This window comes from Myotis brandtii, unplaced genomic scaffold (assembly GCF_000412655.1).
Source record: "Myotis brandtii unplaced genomic scaffold, ASM41265v1 scaffold727, whole genome shotgun sequence".
In the NCBI taxonomy this organism is placed as follows: domain Eukaryota; kingdom Metazoa; phylum Chordata; class Mammalia; order Chiroptera; family Vespertilionidae; genus Myotis; species Myotis brandtii.
Window position 1 is genome coordinate 1,472,696 of NW_005370872.1, and position 9,017 is coordinate 1,481,712.

Consider the following 9,017-nt stretch of genomic DNA (forward strand, 5'->3'; position numbering starts at 1 on the left):
CAACCCCCATGATCTCTTCAGCATGCTAGAGCAGTGAGGAATGGTTTTGTCTCATAACCAAATTAGAGTGAAGACATTGGCCACATAATACATGTGCTCTTGGTTTTGTTTTGTTTTTAATTCTGAATCTTGAGCAACTGTTCTCTTGCAACTGCTTACTTAACTGTTTCTAAAAATCAGTTATTGTCCAAAACTGGAAGAACTTGTCTTCTCAGATGAGCATGTGAATGAATGGCGGGAGGTAAACAAAAACTAAAATTTGAAAAGATGAGGTCTGATAGGAGAGCATTCGGATGAGGAAATCAAAAAGGAACAGTAAAGTTTATTCCACTATAATGCAGGTTATTCTGATTTTAAGGGAGCATCACATGGCATACTTCTAAGTCCATTCCCGTGATAGTCTGTTGTATTTATTATCTGTCTGTTTTATAGAGCCGTGCAGTCTCTGGCACTAAGGAGTCATCTGGGTTTGGATCACATAGCAGTGAACAAATGCATAAAAGAATTTTAGAAATAGTTAAAGCAGGAAACCACTGTGATCTTAGAATATCAAGACAAATGCTTCCATTACTGTTAATATTTGGGTGACAAATTCTTCTTGTAAATGCAACCTTAGGTGGTTTGGAGGAGTGGTCTATAGGAAAATGAATTGACATTACCTTGATATGGGTTGTCATTAACTCCCATAAGTGTGGTTTGCCAATAAAATTTATCCCCAACTGGACCTGCAGAACCTTGTGCTAGAGGGTCACGAGACAAATATCACTAAGCTCCTTATTAATCCATTTTAGTGCCATAGTCTGTGCTTTGCGTCTGGCTCCTTGTTGTGTGCTCAAAGGTCTGGCCAAAACTCTTTATTATCCTGGCGGCAGGAAGGATTGTCTCTTCCTCCCACACTGGCTCTGCGAAACACAGGTGTTTCTTCACCACACATATCAGTCCGCCAAGGCCATGGGCCGAAGCACAGAAGAGTCTAACCGGTTCAGGGAGATGGTTTGCTTCCCACGTCCAGCGAGTGTCTGCACTGCACCATTTTCCTTCTGTGCAGAACACCACCTTCTTACTAAACATATCAGAGGTTGGACTGGGAGGGTGGGGGCCTGAGGCGGGACATGGGCTCTGCTGAATATTTCATATTGTCCCTTAAAAACATAACATTTCACGGATAGCATTTTGAAGGGATTCGTTGCTTCCACTAACAGTGATAGGTTTCTTCATGCTAGTCCCTTTAAATTTTCATCTAAAGAAAGAAAAAAAAAATCCTCAGGATTTCCTTGCCAGTTTTTGTCTCAGACCTTCTATCCCAAGCATCACAAATGATTATTTGAAAAGGCTTTTTTTTTGGGGGGGGGGAGGGGGTTGGGGAGAGGCAGGAGATGGGTGAGCATGTGTCAAGCTACGCCAGGCTAAGGGCTGGAGGCCACAGGGTGTTTCTGACTTGGTCCAGACAATCCTGTACAAGAACAGGTAAAATAACAACCATGCGTCCTTCTGAGTATAGCCATGGGACTCACAAAATACATGTAAACGCTTGTCCTTATGGAATGCTGAAGATAAGGCCTCAAGGTGGCCTCGTTGATAGGGAGAGGGGGGAGCACGTGGGCGGTGATGTCTGAGTTGATATCCTTCCTAACCTTTACATGAGTGACATTTTTCTTATCAGAATGTCTATACACGCTTAGTATTTATTTTTAATTGTCCTTCCAGTCTGCAATCAAATCAGATATTGTCGCAGCTCTCATTTTCCTATGTATGCTGAACTAGTTTTGTGGGGAGATTTATCACCTTTCTTGGGAAATAATGATGTGTGAAGGACTTAACAGCCAAACAGTATAAAATCCTCTGGAGGATGCTATGTTGACATAAAAGCTGTTTTATTTTGGAAATCTGTTGCACCATGTGAAAGGACTGTGCCTAGGGTGCAGTTATGGATTGTCACCTTAATCTATCACATAAATTAGTTTTTTGAACACTTGAAGTTAGCAAAAAATTAGAGCGATCTAGTCATGAAGGAAAGTTGACTTTTAGATGACCCTGAGACCCAAGGAAGTCCCAATTGAGTCCATGGGCAGCAAGTCTGGGAGAGTCACAGTTGGATTGGTATTTTAAAATTCAGTGAAAAGGACACAAGAAGGTGAAAAATAGAAAAAATGAGGGTGAGCACATGTGATATTTCTGCAAGATAATGTGACACATTTTCATAAAGTAGAAATGTGTCACCATGTGGATAACACTCTTCTCACTTCTTTCTGGTTGAAAATGGCATCTGTTAAGATCAGGTGCTCAATCCTTCCCAACTTCCTCCTGAACCAAAAAATCAAGACCTTGTAACACTCAGAACTAGGATTGAGAGTTAATTACCAAAATCTGCAGAAAATTTACAGTAGTCACAAAATCTGTGGTCCAAAATCTGCAGAAAATTTACATTAGTCACAAAATCTGTGGTCTGGCAAATGGCACTAAACTGAGACATGCAGTAGATGACTCGGGTGTGCTAAGTTTCCCAACAAAGAGCAGAGCTTTCATCTGGAAAGGAGGAAGAAACCTCATGCCCTGCCCAAAGACTTAGAATATACCTCTTCTGCTGTTCAGGCTTTTCTATTTGAGAAACGGGAAGCTGGTCCCACTTTGCTTCATAACCACCATTCTCAAGGAGGCTCTCACTGATGCCTCACTATCTGACTCCATTTCTCTAGATACTTATTCTCCCACTACTTCATACAACTACTCCACACATCCTCTTCTTAATCCCCAATATTTCCTCCTTTCCTCACTCTCAGATGATGACCCTTCTTTCACAGAGAAATGTCGAGTAACATTCCCTCCACGTTCTGCGTGGAGTAGGGTTCGGTACCTGAAAGAGGAGCCGCACAGCAAATGAGAGAAAAAGACACGAGATAATTTTGCAATATTGGGGAACCAGGCGGGCAAGTCCCGAAGGACTTCCACCCATGCTCAGGCTGCTCCAATCTTTTATTGATCTGGAGTAGCCCTTAGGGTAAGGAAGTTTCAATGACACACAGATCAGCAGACAATTTCCAGGAGTAGACAAAAGTATCTGATTAACTCATCAATAGATTTCCGGGAGTATCTGATTAACAATAATCAACAAGGATCTACATAAGTATCTAAGGAATTAAGGGAACTAAGGTGGGGATGCTTCAACTATTATTACCTAAATTAACTGAGTGGTTCCTAGATTAACTGGGTGGTGCACAGCCCTGACCTTTGCTAGGACTTTCAATGGCTACTAGCTTTTGGGGGGGTCTCTGTCTAAACTCAGCTAGTGAAGACAATGAATGGACTCCGGCAGAGAAAATAGATGCAGTGAGAAGAAAACTTCCATGTTTCTATCACAAAATGGAGGAATCTACTTATATGTGTGTCCATTTTTCTTCTTTACCTTGTGTTACAGTGGATGAACTATTCATCATTGTACTTTGGATTCCAGACTCTCCCAAGAACCTGTTTCTGCAATTAGCTCTCCTCTCTCCTTCATTATCAAATTTCTTTCTGCATAAAGTTCTCATCTGCTTTAAAACCATGCGGTAAGAACTTCTTTAAATACACACACGCACACACATACCCTCCCTTGATCTCAACTCTCCAGCCACCATCACATTTCTATGCCCTTATTTAAAGAACAAATTATCTCTGAGTGGAGCTGTTTATCACTTTTATCTCCATGTCTCCTTTCATTCTCTCTTGATTGTACTTCAATTAGCCTTTTTTAGATCTTACCACTCCAATATAACTAATTCCTTAAGGTCACCAATAGTTCCATGGTGCTGCAACCAATAACTACTCTCACTACTTACATTACTCAAGTTTTAATTATTATGCACATAATAAAAAAGCTTCAAGATATATTAATATTTACAAACACTCAAATATATAAAATTTTACAGAACTAAAAGGAGAAACCAATAAATTTATAGCTATATTGTGAGATTTTAATACACCTATTTCAGTAATTAGTAGTCCAAGTAAAAAATAAAAAATGGTATTTAAAATTTCAACATCTCCATTCATAAATGTGACCAAATTAAAATTGTATAGCGTAAAATATAAATTATTTTCAAGTGCACAAGTTAACATTTACCAAAATCACCCATTTGAAGCTCAATAAAGTGAACCTTAATATATCTGAAAGAATTATAATTAAGAGTATGTTTTCATACCACAAGAAAGAATAAATCACTAAAAAGAATTACTTTTAAAAATTTAATGTTTGTTTGCCCTGACCAGTTTGGCTCAGTGGATAGAGCATCGGCCTGCAGACTGAGGGGTCCCGGGTTTGATTCCAGTCAAGGGCATGTACCTTGGTTGCAGGCACAACCCCAGTAGGAGGTGTGAAAGAGGCAGCTGATCGATGTTTCTCTCTCATCGATGTTTCTAACTCTCTATCCCCCTCCTTTCCTCTCTGTAAAAAATCAATAACATATATTTTTTAAAAATTTAATGTTTGAATGCTAAGAAATGCATACCAAGACAACTCTGGATTACAAGAAGCAATTAAATGGAAGTTAGAAAATACTTAACATAAATAATTATGAAAAATACATATTAAATGTGTAAGATGCGATTAAATGATGCTAAAAGCAAAATGCCTTAGGTGCATAATTAGAATGGAATCAAGCTGAAAAGTTAGTGATCCAGTTATTCATTTCAAGAATTTAGAAAAAGAACAAAAAATTAACTCAAAGAATGTAGACAGAAGAAACTAATACAGGTAAGAGTAGAAACCAATGAAGTAGAAAACAAATGCACAATGGATGAAACACACAAATCCAAATATTGTATTTAAAAAATAATAATACATTTAATAAGTTCCTGGAAAGGCTAATCTGGAGAAAGAAGAAAGATAAGAGAGAATATAGGACAGAGGGAGTAGAGAAACAGGAGGAAAGAGGAGAGAAGGAGGGAGAGAGAGAAATGGATCAGATTACCAGTATTGAATATAAAAAAGAAGATATATCTATCTATGTATGGGTATGTATACTATAAAGCATTTGAGTACAAGATGAACAACGATGTGCCAAGAAATTCTATAATTTAGAAAGCATGTTTAAATTTTCAGAAAAACATAACAGCAATACTGACCTAAAATAAATAAAAATATACATAAACCTTTATATATAACAGAAATTGATTCTGAAATTCAAATCATTGCTCAAGAACTGAGTAAATAGAATCTAGCAACATTTAAAAAGAATAATTCATCATGACAAGGTGGATTTTATTCATCCAATGCAAAGTCACCTTAACATGTTAAAATCTAGTGTTATCCTTCATAGTAACTCAATAGATGCCTTTCAGCCATCTGAAAAAGTTCAGAAAAGGTACTTATATTCAACAGAAAAGCCCTTAACACACTAGGAATAAAAGATAACTCTAATCTCCTAAAGACTATCTAGGAAATTCTATAAAAAAATCATACTTAATAATGGTGAAGTGTTTAAAGCCTTCTCATGGGACTGAAAATGTTACATTATCACCACTTATGTTTGACATTATGCCTTTGCAGTGGTATAAGGCCAGAAGAAGAAATTAGATTTATGGTGATTGTAAAGGAAGAAAAATAATTTGAAGACTAGTAGTTGAGTACCTGGAAAATCCAAAGAATAATCTATTAACATTTATATGTGACTTTAGGGAAGCCACTAGATCTAAGATCTATCTATCTATCTATCTATCTATCTATCTATCTATCTATCCATATTAGAGAAATGTGGTAATTAACCGGGGCGCTGTAACCAATCGACTGGACAGGAGGAGGTTGCACGCGCAGCGTTGGGGGAGGGGCGGCAGGGGCCTCCACCCGCCTGCGCTGGGAGAGGGCCTGATTAGCAGTGGCCCCGGCTACTTCAAGGGCCAGAGAGGGAGGCAGGGCTGGACCGGCGACTCGAGGGTGGATGGCGCCACGCGATTTCGAATCGCACACTGGGTTCCTTGTTAATACATAATAACCAGTTGTATTCTTATATACCAGCAACAAATAACCAACAAAATATTCAAAACATTATCCTTTATGTAGCGTAAAAAAATCCATCAAATATCTAGTAATACATCTAATCAAAGGCAAGAGTTCCACTTTGTCTGACATATCTGACAGCTGGAAAGGCTGTCCATCCCAGCCTAATAAGCAAAACCAATAAACTACAGTCATAACTTTTCTTCAAGCCATCAGAGAGTTGAAAACACAGATCAGTAAAGCACATGAATTGCAGTAAGGCACCGGCACCTCAAAAGGCAAGGACATGTGTGTGACTGGCTCACCTGTAGCAGATATGGAAAGATGAGATGAGCTAATCATAGAGAAAGTATGTACCAGTAGGTCTGAGCCCCGGATGGAGCTCTGGGTCCTAGGATAATGGTCTGTGCCCCGGATGGAAGGCTGTGTCCTGGAGGGAAGGCTGAGTCATGGGATGCACATTTGGACCCCGGGTGCAGGTCTAGTTTGTGGGCTGGACCTGTGGGTCTTGGAATAGAGGTCTGGACCATGGAGGGAGGTCTGGGCCCCTGATACAGTGCTGGATTCTGAGTTTGAGTTCTGGGCCCAGGAATGGACAATGGGCCTTGGCATGAAGGTGAGGGACCTGGATGTAGGTCTGAGCACTAGTGGAGGTCTTGGCCCCTGATACAGGACTGGATTCTGGGTTCGAAATCTGGGCCCCTGGGTGGACTTCTGGACCCTGGCATGAAGGTCTGGGACCCAAATGTAGGTCTGAGCCCCAGATTGTTGTCAGGGTTCTGAAAGGAGGTCTGGGCTCAGGCTGGAGGGTTTTGCCCTGGAGGAAGGTCTGGGTCCTGAGATGGAGATCTGGGCCCCCAATACAGAGTTGGATTTGGAGTTTGAGTTCGGGGTCCGGGATGTAATTCTGAGCCCAGCCTGAAGGTTTGAGACATGGATGAAAGTCTGAGCCTGAAATGGAGGTCTGTGCCCCTGATACATGACTGGATGATGGGTTTGATGTCTGGGTCGCGGGATGAACTTCTGGGCCCTGGCATGAAAGTCTGGGACCCAGATGTAGGTCCAAGCCCCGGATGGAGACTTGGGCCCCAGATGGAAGTCTGGCAGATGGGATGGAAGTCTGGGTCCCGGTTAGAGGACTGGGTCCTGAAGGGAGGTCTGGGTCCTGTGATGGAGGTCTGGGCCCCTGATACAGGATTAGATTATGGGTTTGAGGTCTGGGTCCCGGGATGTATGTCTGGGTTGGGCCTGAAGGTCTGAAACAAGGATGTAGGTCTCAGCCTCAGATGGAGGTATGGGGCCCAGATGGAGGTTTTGGCCCCTAAAAAAGGACTGGGTTCTAGGTTCAAGGTCCGGGCCCCAGGATGGACTTCTGGGCCCTGGCATGAAGGTCTGTGACACGGATGTAGGTCTGAGCCATGGATGGAGGTTTTGGGCCCCTGATACAGGACTGGATTCTGGGTTCGAAGTCTGGGCCCTGTGATGGAATTCTGGACCCTGGCATGAATGTCTGGGACCCAGATGTAGGGCTGAGCCCCAGATTGAAGTCTGGGTTCTGGGACGGAGGTCTAAGCCCCAGAGGGAGTTCTGAGCCCCTGATGGAGGTCTGGATCCTGGGATGGAAGGCTGTGTCCTGCAGGGAGGGCTGGGTCATGGATGGATATCTGGGCCCTGGGTGGAGGTCTGGGTCATAGGCTGAACCTCTGGGTCATGGAATGTTGGTCCAGATCATGGATAGTGGTCTAGGTCCCTGATATAGGACTGGATTCTGGGTTTGAGGTCTGGGTCCTGGAATGGACATCTGGGCCCTGGCATGAAGGTCAGGGACCTGGATGTAAGTCTGAGCCCCAGATGGAGGTCTTGCAACTGGGATGAAAGTCTGGGCCTAGTTATGATAGATGGGCCCTGGAGGGAGGTCTGGGTCCTGGGATGGAGGTCTGGGACTGGGATGGAGGTCTTGGCCCCTGACACAAGATTGGATTATGGGTTTGAGGTCTGGGTCCCGGGATGGACTTCTGGGCCAGAACTGAAGGTTTGGGACCCAGATGTACGTCTCAGCTCCGGATGGAGGTCTGGGCCCCTGATACAGGACTGGATTCTGGGATTGAGGTCTGAGCCCCGGGATGGACTTTTGGATCGTGACATGAATGTCTGGGACCCAGATGTAGGTCTGAGCCCCAGGTTGAGGTCTAGGTCCTGGGATGGAGGTCTGGGCCCCTGATACAAGATTGGATTTTGGGTTTGAGATATCGGTCCCGGGATGGACTTCTGGGCCTTGCCTGAAGGTCTGGAACCCGGATATAAGTCTGAACCCCAGATTGTAGTCAGCATCCTTGGGTGGAGGTCTAGGCTCAGGTTGGAGGGTTTTGTCCTGGAGGGAGGTCTTGACGTGGGATGGACCTCTGGGTCATAAAATAGAGGTCTGGAACATGGATGGAGGTCTAGGTCCCTAATACAGAACTGAATTCAGGGTATGAAATCAGGGTTCCTGAATTGACTTCTGGCCCTGGCATGTAGGTCTGGGACCAGGATGTAGATCTGAGCCCCGGATGGAGTTATGGGTCCCAGATGGAGGTCTGGGCACTGATACAGGACTGGATTCTGTGTTCAAGTTTAGGGTCCCTGGAATGAGTTCTGGGCCCTGGCATGAAGGTGTGAGCCCCAGGTGGAGGTGTGGGTCCTGAGATGAAGGTCTGGTCCGGGGATGGAAGGCTGTGTCCTGGAGGCTGGGTCATGGGATGGACTTCTAGACCCTGGCATAAATGTCTGAGCCTCGTATGGAGGTCTGGGCCCCTGATACAGGACTGGATTCTGGGTTTGAGGTCTGGGCCCAGGTATGGACTTCTGGACCCTGGCATGAATGTCTGAGACCCAGATGTAGGTCTGAGCCCCAGATTGACGTCTGGGTCCTGGGTTGGTGGTCTAGGCCCCAGATGGAATTCTGGGCCCCGGAAGGAGGTCTGGGCACCTGATACAGGACGGGAATCTGGGTTCAAGTTTAGGGTCCCGGGATTGAGTTCTGGGCCCTGGCATGAAGGTCAGG

The 9,017-nt window shown here is 43.7% G+C and overlaps 1 pseudogene; it reads right to left on the bottom strand.

The window, feature by feature from the left end:
- Window positions 1-364: 364 nt before the first annotated feature.
- Window positions 365-797, bottom strand: LOC106724114 (annotated as a pseudogene).
- Window positions 798-9,017: the final 8,220 nt, after the last annotated feature.